Genomic DNA, 24,354 nt, shown 5'->3' on the forward strand with positions numbered 1-24,354 from the left:
GGGTTTTAGGATATATTCCCAGAAGTGGGATCACTGAGTTAAAAGGCAGATCCATTTTTAATTTTTTTGCAGTATCGCCATACTGCTTTCCACAATGGTTGCACCAGTCTGCATTCCCACCAAATGAGCATGAGAGTTCCCTTTTCTTCGCCTCCTCACCAGCACTAAGTTGTTGATTTATCGATGATAGCCATTCTGGCGTGATAGCCACCCAGGCATGAGGTGGTATCTCCTTTCATTTGCACCTCTCTGATGATTATTCTTGTACGATGCAATGTGGCATCAGCCTTTGACTAACGTGTAGTTTTTTGCCACCTTGATACGCGCATGCCCGTTGTGTTGCTCTACTGCACATTCTCTGAGAGGGTGGGTGGTGTTCCCCACGGGGCAGCCTGTGCTGTAGACCACGTGGTGCTCCCCGTGCCCCAGGGGCTGCATCCTCCCTCCGAGACCTTGCTCTACTGCCCATGCTCTACGCATGGCTTCTTAATCGACAAGATGACACCATCTGCGTTCAGCCCTGCTCTCCACGAAGCAGAAAGGGAGTTACCAGGCTGGTTTGTTTTTGCTTTACACTTTCTGTGTCCTGGGTAATTTCACACAGTGCAATGGTTTACAAAAGTAGCCACAGAACATATTGATCGAACTCCCTCTTTATCTTTGCTTTGTCGTTCATGGGATGTTAGCTATAACTTCTTAAATGGGAAATCGGTTGAATAGGGAATTTCTCCCATGTATCTGTGCTGAGATTCTTTTGTGTTTTGATGAGTCAATTATCCAAAGTCCTTTGGATATTAAAATATATTCTAATAGACATCATATCGACTGAGTGAAACATCACTAAAACTAATGCTGTTTTAATGTTATGCCTGGGAGTACACTGTTGCTTTTGTGTAAATCTGACATCCAGACGGGGGAGTCGCGCATCTGCTTTATTCCCCACAATCAGGCGATTTCTGGGAACTGTTCGCCGAACATCTCCACAAGCAGACGTAAATCATTTTTATGGATGGTATGGGAGATATCATTGATGAAGCGCAGGTACATCATTTTCTTATTCGGAAAGTATAAACCTGATAGACGCACGGGAAACAACAACAAACACACACCAGACTTCTACCAGAGATTTACATAGAATGTGTAGGAGATTATGAAATGATCCTGAAAACTAATTACATTTTTTTTTACTGTATCTATTCAAAGATAAAGAGTTAGGTCTTCTCAAAGCCGAGAGTAATGTCATTGGCTCCAGTTGAGACCCCAGAGCCAGAGTGACACCTAGAAGATAAAAATTTTTTTTAAAGATTTTATTTATTGTTAGAGGGGGAAGGGAAGGAGATAGAGATAGAGAGAGAGAAACATCAATGTGCGGTTGCTGGGGGCTGTGGCCTGCAACCCAGGCATGTGCCCTCACTGGAATCGAACCTGCAACACTTTGGTTCGTAGCCCATGCTCAATCCACTGAGCTATGCCAGCCAGAAGAAGACAAAAATTTTTGAAAAAATGTGTCTACCAGTGGTTCTCTTGTTCTGTGACTCATTCATTTTTTACAATAAATCTGCAAGGGAAATTATAATAAAATATAGTATCATATTAAACACTTAAAAATCTAATATTGAATATTTAATAAGCGTATTAAGCATACTACAAGGGATCATTTCAGAGAACATTTCAATAAATTTTGAAACTTAATACATTAAAAATTTTAATACATTGCAGGGGAAATTTCAAAAAAATTCAATAAATTTATGAGGCTGCCACATGTCAAATGATGCAGTTAAATTTAGTTTACATTAATGAATGGGATTTTTTTTATTCTCCTGTCATTGTCACCACCTCCCCTAATTTGACTTTCACATGACAGACACTGTTCTGAAGAAGTTCTATTACCAAACAGTAGCATTGAACAAACTGTAGCACATCCATACGATGGAATACTGTTCAACATGAACCATGACATGTGGGTTCCGGCCGCCAGTGAAATGGGTTTCTAGAGTATTATGCTAAGAGAAAAGCTAACACCAAAAGATTGCCTACTACATGACTCCATGTGTTATTTTGGAAACACCAAGGTCAGATGGGAAGAACAGACTAGTTGTTCTCAGTGATGGGACGTGATGGGGGGCGGTGGGTGCTGCCATGACAGCACCATGAGGGACCCTTACACTGCGGGGACTGTTGTCGTCTTGACTGTGATGGAGGACTCATAAGCCTACCTCAGTGACAGAGCTACAAAATTTGGTAGGCAGGGTGGAGACTGGTAATGGGCTTGTCCCACACCCACGTGTGGTGGATAAAAATTGAGGATGGATATCTCGGAAGTGAGCAGTCCCAGCCCCATAGTAGGCTCCCCAGCCCAGGGTTCCAGTGCCAGGACGATGAGTCCCCATAACTTCTGGCTGCAAAAAAAAAGAAAAACAGTGAGATTGGGTCAGTAGAAAAAAACTACTGGAGTCCCAAGCAATATACCTGCATTATACATGGGAAAATACGGTATATATGGGTGCTGATTATACACAACAAAATATGGTATTAACCCAACATTAAACCAATTCAGTTACATCTGATTGTCATATTTAAATGAGTCTGGCCATGTATAAGCCGTATGAAATGTTTATTGTACACAGTGAATGTCACTAGATACCTGTGTGAAAGAGTGTTAACTCCTTTTTATGACTACACCAAATCACTAGGGATGTCAGCACCTGGCCTTATTTTATGTTGTTGTCTCTGAATGTAATAAACATTTGATTTGTTAGTCTTTCCTCACTGGAGAGTTTAACCCAGCTGTTTATTTGTACCTGGCTTTGCTTTTATTGTTTCTTCATTCTACTTTCTGCAGTGATTTAAAGTGAAATTTGCCACACTCCTCCACCCAGGGAATGGCTGGCACATAGTAGGACAACAGGGAACACCCCTTTGTTGAAAGCCTACTGTGTGCTAGTCATTTTGGCAAACCGTTTCATCAGTAATGTTTTCAGAGACAGACAGTCCTATTACTCTTTATAGATGGAAACACCTCAGCTGGATGACCCTGAGGAGCTTACTCCATGTCACACCATCACCCATTAAGAAAGGAGGACCCAAGTCCCTCCTTGCCTGCTCGGTCCCCATTTGCTCATCTCTGGAGTCACTGTACACACCCCGTTGTCCCAGCGTCCCTTTGATGGCAGCAGGCACCTGTCTAAGGACAAAAAGAAACTGAACTGTTAGGATAAGCTTGTTTGTAAAGTCCCACCGAACAGAGTTTTCATTTGAAGGCACTGCTGTAAGTATGAACACTAGATCGGACTTTTGCTATCCTCGTTGATTGTATTCATAGCTAAACCCTTCCCTTAAAATAAATATTATTTGACAATAAGGAACAGAATCAATGTTAAAAGCAATTTTAAAAGGGGAAAAGTAGAGGAAAAGAAAGTCGGGCTATGTTCAATGATTGAACTTCACATTGCTCCACTTACAAACTGAGCTGATAAACTATTAACTATAATTGTATGCACCGTGACAAGTACTTTTTACGTATTAACACTGACTTCATCTAATCATTGCAAGAACCCGACAGTAGACAGTGTTACAATGTTTATTTCACTGCTGAAATAAATGAGGCCGACACTTTCCGGTGATGGAGGCATCCTGGAAGGATAAAAACCAAAGCCCTAACACCGTTTTTAAAAGCAACTGTATCCTTTCCTGCCAACACCCGTGGGTCTGAGACGGAGGATGCTGCCGACCGTGGAGTCCCGTGCATTTCCCCCGAATCAGCACAACCTCCTCAGCACAGGTGTTCGCGTAATTATGATACATCGGGGAAATTCTCTGTGCTCAATGGCCCTCACACTCACACTTCCACCTCATCAGTCACATGTCGGTCTGGCTCCACCCTGTGCCCTAAATCTCTGGTGTCATTAAGAACCTGCAAACTTCAGAGGACAGATTTGCAGCTGTGATGTATAATACAGAGCATTTCATGAAAATGTATGAGTGTGAGGGTTTGGGTTTTTTTTTTCCTAATATTTCTTCGGTAGCGGTCTGCCAGAACCAGAACCATCGTAGACAAGTTTATTACATAGATTTTTTAAAACAGGATTTTATTGCTTCTTGTGATGTTACGTCTCTTGTTATTACGTAAACACTCCATTGAGATTCTTCCTGCGACAAAGTACTGTCTCCTCAGAAACACAGTGCTGATGTGCTGATCTTCCCAGTGAAATCTGCCTTTTCTTCAGAGAGGGGGTCGCCTTCACATAACTGCATCTTTGCCACCCTTTCTGGCTTGCTCACCAAAACCAAGCAGCCTGTGTATCTAGTTAAGAGAACCTTGATACCCTTGTACAGAATAGGAGGCCTGGGAAATCAGACATTCCTCAAAGACTTTGTGAGTGGCGTTATCTCCCACGCGGGTAGGGGAGTCGGCACCCTCACGTCCTGTGCGGTCTCCGTGCCCCCCTGACCACAGCCGTGACAACCAGCCTTCGGAAAAGTATGACATGGTGTACTTTCACCTCGGTCAGCCTTCCTCTCTGCCTCATTTTCAGCTTCGAGTTTGCTACATTTTAGATGCAGGACCTGGGTTACTTACGTTACCATCCCTGCTGCACACTTCTCAGGGAGCGGGGGGCGGTGATGGCACCCAATCGCAGAGGTAATGTGGGGGTTAACGGGAGGCACCCCCTGTGACGCGCCTGGCGGGTGAAGAGGGCTCGCTGAGGATGAGCCCTGGTGGCCGTCACTAGCGTTACTGCACTGTAATCGTTATGGGCGTTTGGAGTCTTACTCTGTTTTTAAGGTATCAGTGGTGGTTTGGTCACAGTTCTACGGAAATTTTTTCGGTAATTTTTCAGGAAGTACAGAAGGGACTCTTTCAGTGTTCCTAACCAAGGCTCTGTAAGGGTACTCTTTTGTTTTTAAATATGAGTTATAATTATTTGACCTGTAAGTGTATGAAAGTTACAGAATGAGACACTCATTTTGTACTGTTAACTGACTGCACTGGGTTTACTAGAATTCCGCTAATGGATCCTTTCAACTTGAAAATGCAATTTATGTAGAAGGAGTATTCAAAATAATTATAGCATTAGTGATGAAAATAAGGGTTGTTTCTGGAATTTCAGCTAAAGTTTTGCCGTCTCAGTGTATGGATGTATTGGTGGTATGTTTAAAGTGGCGGTTTGCTTTCGGTGAAGGCTTGGAGTGCAACTCTGACTTCTCTCACTAGCCCAGCAGTGATTCGTACATCTGCCATTTTTCCTTTAGGCTACAATCAACTGTGTATATATCGTTATGTGAATTAATTCTTATTTCTCACTTTACTTTTATCTTAACAAATACGTCAAACTACACAAATTGCAGCAAGGGTTAAATTTTTATTTTATCAATATAAGTAATCTAATGCTTAAATTCAGTTTTTTAAAAATAAACTTCCTATTTAAAAGAACATTGTTTTAAAAAGTAATTTTATAATACAAATATTCTTACCACCTTATTAATTTCATGTTTAAATTTTTAGAAATCCAGTTTTTTTAATGGTAATCTAAATTGTAATATCAATCATTTGAAAGAGGACTAATAAAAAAAGTGTTGCAAAAACAATGCTAACTCAGAAATGTCATATATAAGATAATTGTTTTAAAGGAAAATATATAGCAAATGAATAATTTTGGTCAGTCATGAAAAATTGATTTTTAAAAGAATGTTAACCTAGAGAATTTTACCAGATAGAAATAACATGCTTTTCTTACTGGAAGTGAAATTAGTCATTTGCTACAGAACAGCTAAACCAATCTCACAAGTTTTGTCGTTTATATGCTCTGGTTAGAAAATGAGGTGGGGCAGGGATATAGGAACACGTACAGGAAACTTGGTGAGTTCCCTAGACCACCAACACTGACACAAGAGTCTTAATGTTTATAAGATCATTAATCAGATAATGAGTTTTGAAGAACATTGTTATTGACATGATATTGTATAGTGCTTATTGTCAAGATTAGCAAGGACATTTATATTTATCAATACATGTATAGTGAATATATTAAATTATAATGTATTTGTTATTAAACTGTTAGTAATATGTTATAGGAGAAAATAAGGATATGGTTGTTATGCTAAAAATGATTGCTTAATCTCACTGTAAGCTATTGTCTTTGCTTTTGCTTACTACTTTGGTGGGAAGCAGAAACCACCTGAATTTATGTGACACAGAAGTCCTGAGAACTTAATCCTCCCGGGGACACCAGATCTGTGGTATCACTATGACCATTGTTATATTCAGCAACAACATAAACAATCCAGAGTAGATATCACTTACTATTGCTGACTTTTAAAATAAATCATTGTGTTCTTACCTCAAGGTCAGGGCACAGTTATTCTTTTCCCAATATCATTGGTAGAAAAATTAGGTTTCAGGAAAATTGAGTAACTTGCCAAAATATAGAAATACACACCTTTCAAAGGTGAGATTCAACCTCACTGCAGGCTGGCTTTGGCGTCTATCCATTTAATCAGTAAAAACATGCCTTTGTATTGCTCAACAAGCCAGATGATTTTAAGCAAATATTGTTGTAACAGTAGTACACTATAAAAGGTACTAGGGATGTGGGAGTAGATTCATTAAATATATTAAAATCTGATAATGTTTTTACTTGATAATAAAGTAAACCTTATCAAGGCGAATGAAATAATGTTCCAGGTTATATAGTATTATTGTTTCTAAGGAGCAAATGGAAATTTCCTTAAATGTAAGGAATCAAATTAGTATTGAGTACCATTCTAAAAAATCAATCTTTTTTTGGTAAATTTAATATTATTTTCCTGTAGTTCAGTACGTGTAGCTGATCATTGCCAGATTTTTTTTAACACAACTGTGAGGTTTTGTTTATTGAATTTATTGGGGTGACACTGGTGAACAAAATTATGCAGGTTCCAGGTGCACAGTTCCACAGCACATCATCTGTACACGGTACTGTGTGCTCATCACCCCAAGTCTCTGCCCATCACCATTTATTTAGAGTGAGCTCCAGGTGGGTCAGAACTGGAAATTTAGTAAATGTTGTATTCTATATTTTAACTTTTATTTTCAGTATGTTCATTTCATGCATTCACTATTCTTGATGATAACCATCAGTACTATAATTAAGATCAAACATGACTTACAGCATTATCTCTGAAAGTATATCTATAGGCGGGTAAGCACACCTTTACACCTGAAATGCATGATGGGATTGGAAGATGCATATTTATAAACCGATGTTTGCTTGGTATGGGGTGAGCAATTTAACCTTTAATCTCAATACACAGTACTGTAACTGTTGCTTAGAATTCTGCTTGCTCCAGTAGACACCAAGTTACCTGCAGCGATTTGATCATTTACTCCTTTTTTAAATCTCTAGAAAAATACCTGGCAAGTTGTTGGCATTGCATCAATACTCATTAGTTGAAATGAATAAATGTCTCCTAAAACCATTAGCAATGTATAACATTAAAAATTATATTAAAAAGATTATTTTCAATTAAAATTATTTAAGTTGATGGATTATTGATTTTGGAAGAGTGATGAGTTAATGTACTGTTCTGGAAGAAATAGAAGAATTTGCTTTTGTCATTACTGGAAGGACGAATTATGAAAGAAATTTAGTCACTTGCTACATATGATCTGTGTATGCGAAATATAAAGATGCGTTGGAAGTGTGAATATTTCATAGTCCCGAGGCCTATTTGGGAGCTGTGATGTGGCTATTGATGTATCATGATGCATATCTGTAGTTTAGGTAGTGAACAGAGGACTGAAGCACTAGCAGTGAAGTTTATACTTCATGTAATTCTAATACTTGATACAGCGTGGTGACTGAAATTTGAGCCATGTTGGTGGGGGAGACCAGCGTTATTTTACTAGATCATGACAACTGAAATGCATGCATGTTTGAACCATCCACAGCAAAGCCTGTTTGTCATGATTGCTTAAACAGATAAAAGCTACTGATTTTGTATGTCAGTTTTAGATGTGGTTACTTGGTTGGTTGTTTAGTTCTAGATTTTCTCCCAGGGACCCTCCGGTTTTCCAAGAACCTATTGATTTTAAGCATTTCAAAATGTTTTATTGTCTAATTCTGCTGGTTAATTCCTGGAACAGAATACCAAACAGTGGTAAAGAAAGTGAGCTTCCTCTGATCATTTTCACTTTAGCAAGGGTGGGAGCAGTGGTTTTTTTTTTTTCCTTTCAAAAATATGTTGGCATAGTATCTTCTAAGAAAGAAGATCCACTTAAATATTGTTATTGTTTTATAAGGAATTATGATGAGCATGTAATGCATCCTTTCAGCAAGAAAGGTGATCATATGGTTTCTGCCCTTAGATATCTCCATGCGATGAGTTATGTTAAAATCTTAAAATATCAAACTATCCTTGTATTCCAGGAAAAATAGCTTTTTGTCACAATGCATTATTTTTTCACATGCTAATAATTTTTTTCACTAATATTCATTTGAAAATTTTCCTAATGCTTCTAAGGTTATTTTATAGTGTTATTTTCTATATATGTGTGGTATTTTCAGATTGAGATGTCAATGTCATATCAAACATTTTTGGAAGATGTTTTCCTCCATGCTCTGCAAATTTTAGTTAGCTTAGAATATTCTGTCCCTTTAAGGGTGGAAGGATTTCCCTTTGATGCCTCTGGGCTTAAGATATTTTTGCAATGGTCCTTTGAAAACACTTTCTATATCTCCTATGGTCATTGGTTAAGTTAGACTTTCTATTTCTCATAGGACCATGTTTGGTGAATTATAATTTTTTAGACTAGTGCATGGTAGCTAGGGTTTCAAACACATTTCAGTTGTAAAAGTAGGGCATTAAGCTTTACTTTATTTCATTTTCACTTTCTATGCTTTGATAGCTGTTTCTCTCTTACCATTCCTAATGCCTCACTGTGTTCACTGTCTTTTTTGTTGTTTCTCATTTCACTTAGTCTTCACCCTTTGATAGTGTTCAAATATGGATGTCTACCGAAGTTGTCTTCTTTCCCAATATGTTGTATTATGGTAAAGTATGGGTAGCATAATACTTACTACTCTAACCATTTAAAAATACAGTTTAGTTGTATTAAGTATGTTCACATTGATGTGCAGCCATCACCAATATTCATTCTTATAACTTTTTTATCTTGCAAAACTGAAACTCTAGACCCATTAAACAATCATTCTCCATTCCCTCCTGCCACCAGTCTTGACAATTACCATTCTACTTTATGTCTCTAAGGTTTTTGACTAATCCAAATACTTTATATAAGTGGAATTATATAGTATGTCTCTTTTGTGATTGGTTTGTATCACCCAGAATATTGTCCTCAATATTCATGTATGTTGTAGCATATGCCAATTTTTTTGCCTTTTAGGCTTAATAATATCTCTGTGTGTATACTACATTTTATAAAAACTCTGCAACTTTACAGCTCCAACCCTATCATTTATTGATGTGGCAAAATTTACACGTATGTCTAAAAAACATAAGCTAGTGACTCTTTAATGAATTAGTCAGTTAAATCATGTAGCAAGCAAAAAGTGAAGTTATGTACTGTTGTTATAATAATAATAGCTTGTATAAGGGTCCATGTATTTACCTTAAAGATCTTTATTTTTTCATACGGCTTTGAGTTACTGTCTTGGTTCCTTTTATTCTGATGTTCAGGACTCCATTAGTATTTATTGCAGTGTGGGTTTAATCGTAAACTTCATAGGCTTGTGTTTATTGGGGAATGTCTTAATTTCTTCCTTTGGAAGGATACTTCACCATGATTTAGGATTCTTGGTAGACAGACTCTATCTTTAGCACTTTAAATATATGAGCCTACTGCCTTCTGACCCTTCAAGCTTCTGATGGAAAATTTTATTGAGGATTGCTTATATGTGAGGAGCAGCTTTTCTTTTGCTGCTTTGAAAATTCTGTTTGTTTTTTGACAGTTTGATTTTAATGTGTATGGCTGTGGGACTCTTTTAGTTCAGCCTAGTTGGAGAGTTTTAAGCTTCTTGGATGCTCAGATTCATGAATTTGATCAAGGTTCTGGAGTCTTCAGTCATTATTTCTTTAAATGGTCCCTCTGTCCCTTTCACCTTTTTATCTGCTTGTGAGAAGACCACAATTTTTGGTCTATTTGATGGTGTTCTTCATAAGTTTTAAACCCTCCTCACTTTTCTTCAATCTTTCTTCTTTCTGTGTCTCAGTCAAGAAAATTTCTATTGTCCTATATTCAGGTTCACCGATTCTTTTTTATTTTGCTGGCTTTTCAGTCTCCATTTGAGTCCCTCTGGTAAAATGTTCTTTTCAGTTATTGTAATTATCAGGTCTAGAATTTCTTTTTGATGCCTTTTGATAATAAAGAAAAATAAATTTTCTCTTTATTAATATTTTCATTTTATTTTTACATTATTTTCTTGACTTTTTCCATACCTTCCTTTAGTTCTTTGAGTAAATTTCATACATTATTTTTTAAAGTTGTTGTCTAATAGTTCTGTTATCAGGACTATTTCAATGACAGTGTTTGTTTTTTTCCTTTGAATGAACTAGAAGTGTTTTTTTTTATTCCTTGAAAACCAGACATTTGAATCTGATAGTGTGGAGACCTGGGAAAATCAGACTCTACTCTTACTCAAAGTCTGCTGTTTTTGTCTTTTGTTTTTGCTCTTTTGGTTGTTTCAGGCTATCTTGGTGATTAGGATCGAACTGACTTATAAGCCTAAAGTCTTATCAGATTTTTCTCTGAGTTGGCTCCTTCCTCTGGGTGTGTGCAATGACTTTAGAATTTTCTGTACATGAATGGTGGCTTTCCAATGCCCTACTCTTTACTACCTGGCCCCCAAAGAAAAAGAGAAGAATAAAGGGTGGAAAAAAACATTTAACCCCTTCAATACCCTGGAAGTCGCTTTGGCAATAGGAGGAGGGACTTGCAATGATGGAGGAGGTACAATAACAATGACCTTATCTGAGAAAAAACAAAAACTAAGCAACAACAACAATAACAGTAATCAACTATCAGATCACATATCCCTATATTTGGAAGACAGGGTTTTTATGCCCATGTTGACCCCACCCAAGCTATGTGTAAGCTACTGCTGGTACACATGAACTGCTGTGTACCACAGGATTGGGGGATGGAAAATAAGTAGCATTATTTTGAAGAGCTGAAACTGAACAAAATTAATAATTTTGTCACCTAAGACTTCTTCAGAAAGTTGCAGACCTTCAATAGACTCCAGAGATCCAAAACAGTTGCATCAGGCTGTTTCTGTCATTGCAATTGTTCATAGGTTTTTTTCAACCCTGCCATCTTCCCAGAATCCTCTAGTTGATGTTATCTTGTACATATTACATAAAATATTAACTAGTATGTGCCTATAATATTCTGTCTTTACATTATAAAACTTTAGAAAGTGTCATGATTTGAAAAATTTAGTAGGCTGTTGATACTTGGTTGCAGACTGGTTATTTGTACAATGTTTGAACAGTTAGATTATTATATCATGCTTGTGTAGCATTCTGTTGTCATTGATAGTCCAAATAAAATGTCACAGATGAGAATGTTTACATCCCCTGATGTCATTCTAGATTAACAACCAGATGGGTTCTCCTGTATACTTTTGGAGAAACAATAACTATTTTTTAAAAGTAAATCCATAGTGTGATTCACCTTGGGACACCCTTTAAAGAATTGTGTATTATAATTACACACATTTGCAAATAAACACCTGCAGGTACTCAAAAGTGGGCGTCCCTTTGGATCCCCTAAATTGAATTTCTTGAATGCTATATGCCTCATCTTTTAAATTAGCTCATCTTCAACATGTTCTTTAATTTGGCAAAAACCTGCCAAGTTTTTATTTTTCCACTTATTTTTGCACAGAGATGCTCTGTTCAATTTATGTGGATAAAGTCTTTCTGTCCATAGAGAAAGCATACTTACTTGCACTGTGGAGCTGATGTGGCTCAGTATGTATATAAAATAGAAAAAAAGAGTTGTGGTTAAATAAATAATTTATAAAGATATGAAATGAGAATAATAGAACTTAGAGAAAGTCGATGTGAAAAAAAAAACACCATTGTACAATCTGAAATACTGTGTAAAATATTTAAAATCGTCACCAACAGCCAGTTTATAATGGGCCATGCGAAGGCTCCTTCTTTGGGGGAAAAACATTTTCAGTAATTTATTTACTTAGCTTTTCTTTACTGCTTACTCTCCATAGGCACATGCCAGCTGCTATGTAGGATGATAACAATTTATAGCATCTACTGTTTTACAGAACATTATTTGTATATACGATTTTATATGCTTATCTGAAGAACTCTTTCATATTGAAATTATTATTACTACTAATAATTTTATGGGTGAGGAAACTCCTGTGACTGGCTTGACCTTGAAAAAGTCAAGGTCATCATAAATATATATATAAACATCACCAGCCTAATTAAATACACACTCTATGTTTCTGTCCTTGATAACATTGCAAACTAGTACTTAGGGCATACAGAGAAAATATACAAAGCTAAATAAAGCATTAGTGATTCTTCTAAACTTTACTTTTGTCTGTGTGACCAAAAGCCAAAGTTGTGTGTCGGAAGCCTGCGCCACAATACCCGAATGCACAACAGCACCAGCAATAGCATCTTTGCCTGCAAATATTCACGCAGGGAACAGGTTTCTTTGGTCTTGCCCGAGTCCCCATCCGATCTCCCTGTGCAAGTGTAAATGCGTGAGAGTGTGAAGATGAATGTCTCTCCCCAGAGACCTGAAACATTTTCAGAACACCAAGACGGCTGTGCCCGGTGCACGTGGGGGTCTCCTCCCTGTGAAATTCTGTCATGTTATTTCGGGCTCCTGCAGCCTTTTCCTAAGTGGACGTAGCTCTGTTTCAAGTCAGCACGGTTTGTCCAGCAGCTGTCCTTTCACAGAGATCGATGGCCGTGTCTTGTGGCTTCGGTTCTGCTTCCTTGTCACCATTGTCACTACATTCAACTTCCAGAAAAAAAATCTTTTAGGTGTCCTGTTGTAACGCCATGTTATAGAAATTAACAGAAGGATAGGGAAATCATATCCAAGCCTGCCCAGGTCAGGGCAATATTAGATTATGTGACAAAAGTGAATTAAAAGAGTCAGTGAATATTCTCGATGAGGAGAAGAGATACGTTATTGTAATACATAGGATTCATTTGATCAATATTCACGTGGTCTTACAAATTATATTTTTCCCCAAACAGTGTTCAATAACAATTTGGGGAATAGTCACTAAAATATGTAAATGTTCGCCTGATTTCTTTAATAGATAGCAAGACAGAAATGTTATGCCAGCATTCTCTGTATCTTTAAAGATGGGCCAGCTGTGTCTTAGCTGCGCTGGTTTCTGAACTTGGACTTGCCAGGGAGCTGGCTGTTGTGTGGGGAGTTCACCTGGTGGAGGTCAGAGCCCCATCCCCTGCTCTGCAAGGTCAGAAACTCAGTTTCCTTTGCAACTTTGAGTTAGGGTAGAGCTTTGGCACTCACTTTCAGAAACACACATTTTCACATACATTTTGTCTACATCTATGCCTAATCTATGCCTATGTCCTCTCTCTCTCTGTCTCTGTCTCTCTCTCTCTCTGTCTCTCTCTTTCTCTCTAAAAAACACATTTTAGTTCTAGCAGATATATAAAATTTATGGATAGAGAATACCCATGCCAATGTGTCAAGGATCCCCCTACCTGCTAGCAAAGGGTCTCAGTGGCCAAAGCAGAAATCCAAAGCATATTTAGTAGGCATGGAAACAGTACTAGGAGTAATGCGAGTCTGACATGCACTTGCTGGTGACTGAAGCAAGCCACGGAAAGTTTACCAGATCACTAGTCTGCCGAGAGCGGGCCTCCATTCTGTCCTCTAGTGTCCTCACATCTGCCCCGGATACTGCTCACAGACACAATAGGGTTTTGGTAACAGGCTCCACTTCCTAGCTTTCCCAGGAAGCCTTTCATTGCAAACACTTCTATTTTTCTGAGTTACTTTAATATTAATGAATGAGCTATAGGTTTTGCACATGAATCTGTCATCAAATATGCCTCCCTGGGATGTTTATTCCACTTGGCACTTTGTTTCATTTTCTCCACTGCAGGTTTGTGCTTACAGCATTATGCCTTGATGTGATCTAGTTCTGTATTCCAAGGTCTTTTTTTTCCCCATTTCCATTTTTCCAGTCAACCGTTATAAATTATACCAGATTAACCAGGCTATATTTGGAATTCAGATGGCTTAGAGATATTATGTGTACATTTATCATTGTTTTACATGTTAGCTTGGGAGTGAAAGGAAGAACATGGTGTCCATTTACATTACGATGTGTTTAAAAAGCGATATCCACGACCCTCTTTCAGGGACAGCATTGCGCAAGGTGTCGAACTATGTGCTAAAACGTTTAGAAAAGTGGACTGAGGCTTTTCCCATCAGCCCTTTGGCAATATGACCTTGGAGCCCTTCCTAAATGATGGGTCCATTCTGTTTCCCACACTCCTGAATTTGGACTCTCCTGTGGGATTCCTTTCCAAAAATGATGCTGTGCCCATGCTGAGCCTGGGCCTCCAAAAATCCTTCCCCCATTGTGTTCTCCTGCTGGATAACTTGCCCAGGCTCCGCGTGAAAAGGTCAGGGCTAGTCAGTTGGATGATGAAGGACTTGTGGCCCGACTGGTGTCCCTTTTTCAGCCGACAGCCAGCCAACAGCCCCAGAAAGACCTGAACGAATGAGCTCATCTGAGGCAGCAAGAACCACCCCGCTGAACCCAGCCAAAATCACGAGACACGAGCCAAATATAACAAATGGGTGCTCTTTGAAGCCACCAACTGTTATGTGGGTTATCATTGTCCTGAGTGGAATTCTGCCCACTCACCTGCCGATTTGGACGTTGAAATCCTCACCTTCTGTGTCTCAGAGTATGAGCTTATGTGGGAATGGACTCATTGCAGATATAACTAGTTCAAGGTTAGGTGAGGTCGCATGGGAATAGGGAGGTCCCAGTCCAGCAATCCAATATCACATATGCCCTATACAAGAGGGAAATGCGTGTAGACACAGAGAGGCACATGTGGAGAATGCCACGTGATGGTGAAGGCAGAGATTGGGGCGATGCTCCCACAAACCAGGACACCCCAAAGGTTAGCAGCACATCACCAGAAGCCAGGGGAGAGCCCGGGCATACTGTCCGTCTCACAGTCCTCAGAAAGAACCGGATCTGCCGACCGTTCATTGTAAGCATCCAGCCTCTGGAACCGAGACATTTCCATTGTTTAAGCCACTCATTTAGGGACATTTGGCCAAGGCTATCCAATGGAAGCCACCTACCTGTCTAGCAGGAAGTACATGATAAGACCTACGCCCTCAGGGGGTCTGCATGCATTTCAAACCACCTCGTATTCAGAAAACTCACAGTGCCATGCGCTGCCCTGTGCTGCTGGTGACAATGAGTGGAGAAGACCACGTTTTCCTGCCCCGCTTGGTGGAGCGGGGAGTGACTGGAGACACCACGCCAGCCATCAAGGGAGGGAGTTGCTCGTGTTCCTGGTGTTATACAAGCAGATCACGAACAATCGAAGAAACTAGAGAAATGGTGGATATAAAGGTTCCTGGGCTCAGACAGAGAGAGGTTTTATGGGAAAGGATGCGTCAGCCCCATCAGCTCAGTTGAAATGCAGATCACATTGTGGAGTTATCCAAAATGAGTGTGCAGTGTGTCTAGGCAGGGTGGCAAGATCCAGGGCCCCCCAAAAGCTTAGTCATACCATGTGGACATTGTTTATGAATATAAAAACTTTCCTCCACCGGAACTTCATGCAAGAAACTTCAAGTTGCGGGTAACACGTCCAGAAGTGGTAGAAATTAGAGGAAGAATGACCACATGGAAGCTTCATTTCATGCCCTCACTGATGGAGTCCTGATGGTATGTTGCTCATTCATGAAAAGGAAAGGCCAACGTAAATATCCACTAAGAAAAGTAAGTTCGAGGCTTGGCAAGTGGCTGAGTTTTCCACCACGGCTGTTTTAAAAGTGCGTGTGGGCAGGGAGTCTTTGAGAAACACCCTCGTTTTCTTAAAAGACTTAAAGTTGGGATTTTAATTCTTTTTCGTTAACGTGTTTGCGGAATCTGTGAATGAAAATATTCAGCCTTTAGCAATCACAGGCAAAACAGAGATGTCCTATTTGATTATGCATTTCTGTTTAAGTCTTTTCATTCAACTGCCTCGGTTTCCCCCGGGCAATCAATTTCAGGAGGTGAAAGGTGAAAACGCAAAAGAAGGTTCACGGTGATGTGAGCACCAGGATTTAGGTCGAACCTCTGCTCACGTGCTCTTGTCCAAGCAAGGTCGAGCCCGGGCAGCCAGGCGCATTCTCAGACGCAGTAAACTAGTGAGTGCCCTACTAGTACTGCCTGTGAGAACTCTAAACAGCTTACAATGTATTAGTATATGTTGCCCTAACCAGGGAGTGGTGCATATAGTTGTGATTAGAAAATAAGCTTTATCATAAAGCAGCATGTACTGTGAGTAGGGCAGAAACTCATGAAAACAGCAATTCACGGTGCGCGTCTCTCAACGTTAACAGTGACATCTATTTTGTATTTTGCCTTGTTTTTACCCATGCTGAAGGATGACTCCCTTTCTTTTCAAAAATACCTCTGAAGCTCTCCAATGTTAACTTCAACTTTGGACATGCTAGATAATCCTAAGTAGTGCCTTCAGACTTCATTTGCATAGTCAGCTAGAGATATCCATCTTACACAGTACCGAACATTCTAACAGAATGATAGTCTCACGTCATCAGTGTATCTTAAAAATGGTTTGGATCTTCCTGTCTCTCCTTTTCTCAATAGCGATGAATGATGAACAAAAAGACCCACAGCACAGCTGGAGAAACTAGCCATGGTGTTCCAATAAGCTGAATTAAAAAAAAAAAGAAAATGTATAACTACTGTATACAAATGTATTCCGAAAATTCTAATTGGAGTAATTTCTTTTTGAGAAATAGAAGCTGAAGCTCCAAGAGAAGGAGGTATTTCCGAAGAAAGAGAGAAGAAAATGATGGGGCATGTAGGAATAATAAGAAGGAGTGTTAACAAAGAAAACATACACTGATATTTTAAAATCACAACACGCTTCCAAAGATCTGGAATTTTTCACATCTTATCAATTTTAAGACAAAGTGGTTCATATTACTAAAGCTTTCTAATTCACAGTTCTCGTACATTAGAATTGGAAGAATTTAGGTAAATGTTCTGTCAAACACTCATTTGTGGATAAATAATACATAACATGTATTAAAAATGTAATAGTGGCAGTCTTCACATTCTTTTTAAATTGCAAAACCTCCAAAACATACCACTGAATTGAACCAGAATTTGAATAAATAGCACATGTGTGTTTGTTATACATATGGATGCTTTCCATTTTTAGCACTTGATGGATAAAGATAAGTTTTAAAATGCTTCCGAATATGATCCCCCCATATCATTTGTTATCACGAGTGCCGAATTCTTTATTGTGAGTCACACACATGGCGTGCTCTCCAGAAAAAGCATTGCAAGCAAGTCATTTGCCCTGTGCTTTGTGTATATACCAACCTCTAATGGAAGGTAACATTTATCGTTAATAAGCTATGCATAAAGATTTTTCTTTGTAACCATTGCTATTCTGAATAAGAAGGAAATAGAAATTGAAATGCAGATATCAAAAAACTATAGATTTTAGTTTAAGTCAGATATAGTCATCAGAGTACCCTAAATAACATGAAAATATTCATAAGCATGCTTTTAAAGCAATGTTTTTTCCTCTAGAATTTATGGGAGCTTATTGAAATATAATCAAATGTTTCATCTCTCTGTTGAAAAAGCATACGTTCCTTACAGATTTATTCCACTGGCTTATAAAAATAAGAGTTTGCAAGGGGCCTCTCTCTCTGGTAGGAAATCAGACTTGTGTTGTGCCAAAGGATATGAAAAAAAAAAAAGGCAGTGATCAAGTGAATTTGGTAAATTTGGTAATTTTGGTACCAAATCTCTAATTATAAATACATTTTATCTGTCATCTTCTATCTCCGACAAGTCTATTTGGAAATAAGAAACCAGATATTACATGTGAATTTTTGAAAACACAGCAGAAGTCCTGGGTGTTTATTTTTATTGATACAGTATAAAGAAAATAATAGTCCTTGTAGCCTGAGAGGGTGCTTGGGCCTAAGTGATACAGAGACGTATTATCCTGTCCTAAATAGAATTTACACATAAATAGTTCCATTTCCATTGAGCCGAGCTACTGATTTTAAAGTAGTTTTCCTTTTGAATGTGTTTAATATATGTTTTCCTCCAGCAAACAGATTTTACAAATGTAAATGAAGATCAAGACAGCAAGAACCTGTGGTTTAATATTCACATGATTTTTAGATTATTGTTTTGGATCAACATCTCATTGCCAAAGTCATGCAGAGCGCTGGGATCATTAAGCTCACCATTTACAAAATTGGAAAAAAGTCTGGAGAAGAGTTTCAGTTGCCATGGGGCTTTGGCAAAAGAAACCTGGCTGGTTTGTGGCGTTTTGTGCCAATACCGTTTTGGAGCTGGACGCACATCAAGACCATTAACATATCTTTCATAAAAGCACAAAGAGGAGGCACTCTCTAGTCTTTCTTTCTTTCTGTGCCGCCGGGGCCAGAGCTGGACTTTGAGGAATGCCAACTTGGACGTCGAAACACGGAGCCGAACGGTCCCTCCAGGACAAGGGTCTCAGACGCGCGCTGAAATCGGGCCGGATGAGAAAACTAAATATGCCTCCGGTTCGACATCGCGAGCCCTTTTGGTACTGAGCTTCTGTCACTGAATGTCAGTGGCTCCGTCGCGGGCCAGATTCGAGCCACAATGACAAAAATTTCCATTTGTCAACATGTTGTTACTAGATTTTTCTGCACATTTTATTCATGAGACTATTAGTTGTTCCATTCATTTTCTTAAGCCTGGGAATGCCAGAAGGACATATGGAGAGTTCTGTGGGATACAATTACCTACTCTACTATGCCTGGATGTATCTGTTTCAGAATAGAAACGAACCCTAGCTGCTGGTGTTTAACTCGTGATTATTTTTTACCCTCAGTGGTAGCTTGCTCTGAAAGACTGTTATGGGTCAAGATGCAAACGTTGGAGCAAATGTCCTACTCTACAGACACTATTCTTTGGCAAAAGGAGAAAAATTCGAGATGATAAGTTACCTTGACAATTAAAATTCTAATACCAACTGTTATCAAAGGAATTTAAACAATTCTTTCAGTGAAATAATTTAACAATTTATGAATTTAGCCTTAAATAACCATTATGTTGTCTATATTTTTCATATATATATATATATATATGAGATCAAACTTTACTATGAGTTTCTTTAGGACAATCTTTTTCTTTCTTTTTTTAAAATCACAAATAGTTTATTCACAAATAAAATCACAAAAAGCTCAAATTACATACAGTGTTGCCACATGACACTCAAAACACTTTTGCCAGTTAGGTGGTTAGTTGAGCTTTTAATTAATCCTTTGAGTGACAGAACCATTGCATTTGTATATTATACATGGAAACTAATCACGTATTGCAAGTCAAAGTAGTTTTGTAGCTAGTTGTGACAGCTATGAAACATGTAAGAGCGAAGTTTGAATTCTTCCTGTTCTTTCATACTACTAATTGTAAAAAGCTAACTTCTAAGCATGTGAAAACGGGTTCAAATAATTGGCTTGTTTCTGGACAAAATTTGTGTGGGAACAGGAGAAAACAGCTATCAATTAAACATGTGTGAGTATTATTAAAATAAAGAATTGACAATGAGTTAAAAAGTGTCAATAACAGTAGATCAATCAAATCAGAAAATCTTGAGTTGAAATTATGACTTTGTCACTTAGGAACTTTATAACTTGCTTTAATAATTTACTTAAAATCTTTCAGCACCATTCATGCCTCTTATTTTTAAGGTGATTTAATGAAATGATATAATAATTGGCCAAATATACTTTGGAATTCAGTAATGATTTGTTTCCTTCTTTTAGATAATCAGAATTCTAAAGAAATTTTTTAAAAAACACAACCGCTCACTTAGTGCAAAATTATATTATTTACAAGAATAATATTACATTTGAGAGCATTAAATACAATTGAATAATTCACTTTTCAAAAATGCCATACGGAGAATTCTCAGTAGCTACAAATAATCAGTACAGGAAAAAAAATGTCTGCTTAAATAATTTACCTTAAAATAAGAACCAACTTTTTACAGGAGATGATTTAAAAATAGTTTTGTTGTTCTCTATAAATTAAACAAAAATGATAAAGAAAAAATTTCAACTTTATTAACATTTATTTGTGCTGAAATGCTTACTCAATAATAATTATTCAAGTAGAGATATTTTACGTAATTTTAGGATAAAATGTGTGATAATGGCATATTTCCATTCATCTTTGACTTTGAGCATGACCTTGAAAGTTGCCATTTTTGAAAAGAATATTGAAAGGTTTTATCAGTTTTTCCAAGTGTCTAACTTAATCTTTGATATGGACATCATTGTCTTTTATAGACTACGTCATCTTTTTTTTCTTTAATATTTAACTGGTCTCACTGTGCCAGGTAAATTTTTATTGTGAGTGGTTTTAAATGTAATTATATCAGTTCTTTAACACTTGCCATGCCTTTATGGACCTAGATTTTGTGAAATTTAAATTCAAAATTTGTATTTTGTATTTGCAATATACTAATAACCATTTCCATGGCCATTACATCATAGCAAATGTATTAGTACTAATGACTATGTGATTGTGTCAGGGAGGATTTTCCAAAGAAGCAGAACTAATCAGATGTTTGCCTGTCATCTCTCTAAATCTACCTATCTATCTATCATCTATCTACCATCTGTCTTTCCCTCCATCATCTGCATATTTGTATGAGGTTACTCGCTACCAGAATCAGCACCTGCGACACAGTGCAAGCCGGGAAGCCGCACAGTCCGCTGTCTTGAAGACGGGCCAGGGGAGCCGGAGGGTAATTCAGCGTGAGCCCAAAGTCCTGAGGGGCAGGGAGGCCCACGGTGGAAGCCCCGATCTGGTGACTCACTCTTGTTCTGCCCCTCCCTCTGTGATGACTCCCGGTTTAGCTCCCATGGCTGTTTCCTTGCTACTTCTGAATACCCAGGTGTGCTGCTCCTGCCGGACCGTGGGTCCAGTTGCTCCCCCTGCCTACAATATCCTTTCCACAATGTTCTCCGCACATAATGCACAGACGTCTCACTTCCTCATCTCCTTCCGCTGCTGCTAAAATACCACCTTCTCACTGGGTGCCTACCTGACCTCCTGATTTCTTATTGTGAAGCCTGTCATTCCCCCACCCGTGTTTTCTTTTCCTGCTCAGCACATGTTAGCCTAACATGCTTTCTATGGCCCCTCTCATTTTCTCAGTGGTCTGTTTCCCCGAACTACAGGATAAGCCCCATAAGGGCAGCAGTTGCACCCATGGGTGGCTAATGTATCCATAGCACCCAGGACAGTACCTGGTGCTAAATAGTTGCTCAGAGAAGGAACATGAACAAACTAATTGAATGAATCAAATATCCATCACTAGAATCACTTTAATTTTGAATATCTGAATTAATAAATATCACCAGGAGCTTACAAATTGAGGGGGGAAATGTGGTGTTTTTCTTGTATATTTGACACAAAAAGTATTCTAGATTTAATCTTTTCTTTTTAAAGATTTTATTTATTTTTAGAGAGATGGGAAGGGAAGGAGAAAGAGATGTAGAGAAACATCAGTGTGTGGTTGCTTCCCACGCACCCCTCACTGGCGACCTGGCTCACAACCCTGGCATGTGCCCTGATGGGGAATCTAACCATCGACCCTTAGGTTCCTAGGCCAGCACTCAATTCACTGAGCCACACCAGCCAGGGCTTAGATTTAACCTTAAATAAGGTAAATGGTTATTGTTCTGTTCTGTCAGGGAAGGACACAGCAGATTTGGTAGTGGGGGCACAGTGAGGAAAACACCCCCCCCCCCACCATCAGCCTCATTCCTGCATCTTCTTGGGACTCACGGTTCTCTGGCCTGGGTCCCCTCCCATGAACCCACCCACAGCGGGGTGTGTTGTGCCCTGTTCATGCACAGAGATTTGTGCCTGTCACCGCAGCTGTTTCATGCTCAATTCTGATTACTGAATATTAGAAGACACAATGTCCTTTATAATTAAGTGAATGAAATAGCAATTTGCAGCGGAGATCACCTAGCCAAGAGATTCACATACTTCTTTAAGGCTGATTGTACACAGAGTGGGCAGGAGAGACGCTGGGTAGATAGATCCATGAGAGTGTCGCTTAAAGGATGAAATTAAAGCACACTTCTCCGGGTGCGGAGCAGCAACAGCAGAGTGACAGCTTGCTGGAAGAGTCTGTAATGAGCACACGGGAGAGACCCTCGGCTTCTAACCCAGGAGACCCAGCGCCTTACCCTAACTGCAGTGCCCGGTGCCCGGGTTCCCTCGTGGGCAGAGAATTTCACCAGCACCTCTGTTTGAGTCACCACACACTCTATAAAATAAGAAGAGCTAAACCCATTCTATCTAAAAAAAATTAGAGCAGCTCACAGCCTGGTCTCACCGCCCTGGCCCTGGGGGAGCCTGGGCTTCGGTCCTCAGGATTCCGTGTTAAAGCGGACAAAACGGCACTTGCTGAAAGTATCATAGTCTGTGCGAGGTTAGGGATCCTTACCAACTCCCTCCTCCGGGCAGTCTGGGGGTCTCACCACTTCGTGCTCATTCCCTGACCCCTTTCTATAACCGCATGAGCCATCCCTCCATGAGCATCTCCTGAACCATCTGGGAGGAATTCATCTCCTGCGTTATTACTTTTTTTAAACATCGAATTATTATGTGTTGGGCTTGACACAGTCATGCTTAGGGTATTTTATGAAATGTTATGAAAGAAGTCACATCTTAAAATGAATCTCCCGGTCTGCAGAGATTTGAAAATTCCTTTGTGAACTACTTAAAATTCCTCCATGCCAACCATGATATTCACTCATAAAGCTTATTCAGGGAGAGCTGATTTAATTTAATCTGTTAAGTTTCCATTTGCAAATTGGACAATTGGTTTGGCGGTTTCAGGTAAATGAATAATAAATTTGGTAGTTAAAATGTATAATAAAATTTTAGAAATTGTAAAAGATGAAAGCAAACATGTTTATGAGACCAAGTATTTCTACATATTTTGTTATAAATTGATATTCTTCTCATTAAATAATAATTTTATTTGGAGAAGGCAAGTGAGATCAAATAGTGGATGCTACTTGAACCTATTGGGTGATAATCACACATAAAAATACACTGAAGAGGCATAATTTTTTATGGCCATATGTTTTAAAATAATTACAAGAACATAAAATACATCTGGGAACTTGTCTCAATTTTCTAAGCGTCTTGCTCCTCAGGGAAAAATGGTAATTCGGAAAGCTGGAGTTTCTTATAAACCAAAAAGATTCACACGATTTATTAACGCCCCTTGCTTCAAGAGTAAAGAACCTACATCTTTAGGGTCTCTAACTGAATGGGGCCTGATAGATTTCCAGGATGTGGCCGACGGTGTCGGCGGAGAATGATGCGGAGACCCGGTTTTAGGGTGAGGTTGCACGATTCACTCACTGCCTGTTACCAGGTGCCGAGTCCCGTTCACGTCCCCATGTAGGATACCTCCGTGTACTTTCAGTACGGATGGTCCTAAACCACGTTTTCAAGTAAGGACTCTGGGGAGAGGGCATGCTTCCCTTCCTCTCACACCCCAGGCCTGTCCCACCAGCCCCGTCTATCTGGTTTCTCACCGGTTTCTCACCGCGTGGATCTGAGCCCAGACCCCACCGTTGCCCCGTTGAGCCTCTGTAGTTTCAGAACTGTTGTCTTCTGTCCAGGGAAGCTTCCATACAAATTACTCTCTACTCTAGCAGACGATTTTCTATAAAAATGTGAATATCTCCTGCTTTAAAAACTCTTTAGTCCCCTTCCAGCGTCCCTGTGATGAAGGGTCAGATCTCCGCTCCTCGGTGCGCCTTCCGCGCGCAGGCCCTTGAACTTGCCCCACGGGGCAGTCCTCGCCCCCAGCTCCCTGTACGTCCTTCTGCCCAAGAGCCTCCACACACGCGGCTCCCTTCGTCTGAAGAGCTCTAACTTATTTTTAGGTCTTCGCTTAAATGTCATTTCCTCCAGCGAGTTTCCCTGACCTTCAGTCTAGGATAAAATTGCTTGATGCATGCTCTTGCAGCTTCCTGACATGTTTCAACTTCGCTTCCCG

The sequence above is a fragment of the Phyllostomus discolor genome, chromosome 11, assembly GCF_004126475.2.
Source record: "Phyllostomus discolor isolate MPI-MPIP mPhyDis1 chromosome 11, mPhyDis1.pri.v3, whole genome shotgun sequence".
NCBI lineage: Eukaryota > Metazoa > Chordata > Mammalia > Chiroptera > Phyllostomidae > Phyllostomus > Phyllostomus discolor.